Source organism: Nanorana parkeri, unplaced genomic scaffold (genome assembly GCF_000935625.1).
Source record: "Nanorana parkeri isolate BGI_ZX_2015 unplaced genomic scaffold, ASM93562v1 scaffold5, whole genome shotgun sequence".
Lineage (NCBI taxonomy): Eukaryota > Metazoa > Chordata > Amphibia > Anura > Dicroglossidae > Nanorana > Nanorana parkeri.
In genome coordinates, this window is record NW_017306273.1 from 4,981,905 (window position 1) to 4,985,582 (window position 3,678).

A 3,678-nucleotide genomic window follows, 5' to 3' on the forward strand; every position below is an offset into this window, starting at 1 on the left:
TTAACATGTTTTTGTGCACTCTGTATTGACATTGCATTGATTTTTTAAGACAATGCAGTGTGGTACTGCAAAAACAAAGCTCGCAAACTACACTAATAAACTGTTTTGCCACTGACCAATTCCCCAATTATGAATGAACAGGAAGTGCTCTACATCACTTCCTATTCATTCATGATTGTGGACATAGTAAACATACTATCTCCACAAGTTATGAATGAACAGGAACACTCAGTATAAAATGGGAAATTTGGAAATGGGAAAAATGGGACCCAATGGTGACAATGGTGAATACATTTCCTGTTAGGGTTGGCATGTACAGTGCGAGATAAATATAAAATAGAACAATTTTTAAAGTGAGGAAAGAGGTCTGAAAATCCCAAAATAAGCTCCAGTTGTTTAATATCATCACCACAAGATGTCAGTCAGTGACTAGTACATGTTAGAACAGGCTGCCAACAAAGACAAAGTAATAACACATTACAGTATTTATCAGAATTTACACTGCGCTTTACAGACTGCACATTCACATCACTCCCTACCCTCAAGGAGCTTACAATCTAAGGTCCCTATCTCATACACTAGAGCCAATTTGGACAGGAGCCAATAAACCTTCCAGCATGTCTTTGGAGTGTGGAAAGAAACCCATGCAAGCACAGGGAGGACATGCAAACTCTGTGCAGATAGTGTCCTGACCAAAATCTGAATTGGGGATCCAAGTGCTACAAGGCAGAAGTGCTAAGCACTAAGCCACCCATTCAGATCTGTGAATGGGACCAATTTATCTTTTCAGATGTCGGTTATGTAAACTAAATGCTTAACGACCCTTTCATTGTGTATTAGAATGTGAGATCTAGCAGATATTAGGGTTCAGTTCACAAAGCAGTTTTACTAGTTTGGTTTCTCTCTGCTTTACACACCTCTTCTAGATAAAACACTTTTTAGAGATCAGTTCACATAGTTGCCTAGCACACTTATATACAGTAGATTGCTGTCTAAGTAGTGGTCTTTACTATTAAGGACCCATTCACACTAGCAAGCTGCACTAATCACACAGCTGCTGTTGTGTGCAGTGCTGAGGCATGGAACCCGGTTGTAATTTTTGTGTTAGAACTTTATTGAAATGTCATTAGGTTCTACCAGCACATTGGGGTGCGATGTGGCTATATTGCGTTTCACCATGCTGAGATGACAGCCAAAGTGAAGTAACCAGAATGTTGGGGAAGTACAATGAGTTACAAAATACAAACCTTATATAAGAGAATGCAGAGTGAGCTGTCAGCATTTGTCACAAAACAATTGTGGATTTGTAATAGAAGGAAAAGGTTCTGCTCTGATCTGATACAGCAATGACAAATGATGGTGCTGGGAGGTCTGGCACCGGACTTCGCTCTGCAGCATAATGACAAATGTAGCTTTCAAGGTTCACTTTTATTCTCTATCAGATCCCTTAGAGGGAAGCAGTCTCTTCCCAGAAGATTGTTAGATAAAATTAAGAAGTAAGCAATCATTTCACAACTTTAAGAAGTGTAAGGTCATGTCAGGCCAAGTCACTAAATATATATCTGTATATATTAGGGCTAGTAATGATTAACATTTTCGTGTTCGATTAATCGAAAAAAAATTTAATCGATTAATTTTGATTAATTATAGCGCACATACAGATCCAACTACATTGGCCTATACACATACAGCACAGCAATGAAGTAATAAAATGAACTAGGATCACACTAATCCAGCACGTTATTAATCTCACGTGCCCCACTCAATATGGCCGCCGCTTCAGTGGGGCAACTCAGAATAATAACGTGCTGGATTAGTGAACTAACAGCACAATATTTTTGTTTTCATTAAATAACTTAAACTGCCAAATGTTACAATAAATTGCATTTCTTTTATATATGGATATATATGGAAATATGAAATATGTAAGGGTAGCGCTCACCCCCAAAGGAGCCGCTGAATGATCGGGTCTTCCATAGCCTGTCTAGGGATTATTAAAAACACATGGCTGCCCCAATAGCACTTACCACTTCCAGTGGTTACCGACAGATTGAAGTCCAGACAATAGCTCCAAGATGATTCTCTTTTATTTCTGAACTCCAGGGAGAGAGGGAAGAGGGTCAGGCACATCCAGGATGAAGGTAGACTCCCAGTACTTGAAACAGAGCAAAGTAACTGCTGCCAACACAGACTTGGACCTTTAAGCCATACAGGCAATCTGTGTGGGGAACTTCTGGCAAGCAGTACTGTCAAGGGTCTTGTTCGGGTTCAACTTCAGACATGAGTAGCTGACCACTGGGCCTCCAGGCTCAGGCCCCAGTGTCCAGGCCTAGGCCCCTGGCTTAGGCCTAGTCCATCCTGTCTCTTCAGCAGCAGGCATCCTGCACCAGGCCAGGAGGGCCCCGGGGAAGGGAAGAGACTGTTGCATCAGCCACCCTCAGCATTTATATCCTCTCCCAGCATGCATCACTGCTACTGTCCTACAGTGACTGGCTGGGAGACATAAATGCCCAAAGCAATCCTCATTGGCTGTTCTGCCCTGTGTGGCAACACATCCACCCACAGGCAGACACAGCTTCACAGATTGTTCTGTCACAGTTGAACTGAACATAGACTATAGAAATATTTTAGCACCCCTATAAGTCGGGTGCTACATAAGTGTTCTATAAAGTATTATTGCAAGCAGTGCAATACGCATATACAGCACTATGCAATCGAGATTTTCCACAATGTCTAGACAAAAGACTTGAGGGATATCAAGGGGTTAAGAGTCTGGTTCCCAATGGGGGAGGTGCATCCAGATAATCAAAGCAAAGTCATTTTCAGCTTAGGAGCTGATGGGTCATTTATTACATCTTTAGATAGTAATGGTGTTAATCTCAAAGCGATCACAATCTGTAAAGCCCCCACCAACTCCCTCCTCATTGTGTTCCCTGAGAGCCAGATGTGCCTTTTCTGCCTGGTCATTGATGTGTTTGGTGATGATCCTCTGTGTAATCTTTTGTATGTGTATGTGTATTGGCCAATAGGCCTTGGCTGGTGATCGTGCGTCGGCTAATGAAGGGAAGGAGGGAGGAGTCCGGTGACGTCACGGACATCAACGTCACCGGACTCCTCCCCCCTTCCCTTCGTTAGCCAACTAAATCCAACTTTGTGCCTAATTTATGAAAAGAATAGGGAGAGTGGCAACACCGAGCCCGGTCCGAACCTGAGCTCCTTTGAACCTAGAAGGAGCTCCTCCAGAACATGGAAGGAAGTTCCTTTAATGCTGCCCAATGAGCTGCAGGCTGGTCTAGAACCCCGGCGGGACCGAGGATCAGGTGGGTATATCTTTGTTATTTTAACTCCCTAGAAAAAAAAAAAGAGCAATTAACCCTTGCAGTGCTGGGTTAGCCCCACTGTATGTGCTAACTTTTCTAATTCCTGGATATCTGCTTTAATTTCATCAAGTGATCAATGACCAGACTCGATGCCCATTTATTTTGTGTGTTTAATTTGCCATTATTAGCTTACCAATGCCGTACATTTTAAAGTGAATAGTGCAATGTGAAGATGCAAAGTCAACAGTTCACTGTAAATGTCCTTTAGGGTGTTTATAAACCAACTCAGTAGTATTTTCCCCCTTTTAGAACCAAACTTTGCCTTTAAGTGTATATAAAAATTAAAATAAAATTGTAA